The sequence below is a fragment of the Eptatretus burgeri genome, chromosome 2, assembly GCF_056783735.1.
Source record: "Eptatretus burgeri isolate ZD-2024b chromosome 2, Ebu_testis_v1, whole genome shotgun sequence".
Lineage (NCBI taxonomy): Eukaryota > Metazoa > Chordata > Myxini > Myxiniformes > Myxinidae > Eptatretus > Eptatretus burgeri.
In genome coordinates, this window is record NC_140962.1 from 30,138,197 (window position 1) to 30,138,608 (window position 412).

Below are 412 nucleotides of genomic sequence, written 5' to 3' on the forward strand. Positions count from 1 at the left end.
TGTAGAATTATAAAACTTGTCACTTTCCAGAACATTGAAGTTGCTAAATAATACTGAGCAATTATTGTGTTTTCCTTTATAATCGAGGTCACCATACAGGATTGCATCCTGCAGATGCCCTTAAGGTGTTTACAACTGCATTTCTGATGTTTTAATGTTCTCAGCGCGTCTGTTTGTTGGGCGCTCCCTGTCATTACAAAAGGCGGCGACGTTCTCTCACTTTCCTTAAGAGTGGATATTTGTGTTTAATAAAAGCAGTAACTGCTTTCAGGGCGTGGGATGACCCTCATTCAGTTGGGAAGAACAAAACGCCTTTTAGGAAATTAAAAAACCCATTATTTCAAAGCACGAAAACCAATATATAAGAGACGTTGTTCTTAAGGAAAGAGTTCTTTGGAACGAGTATCTCAGC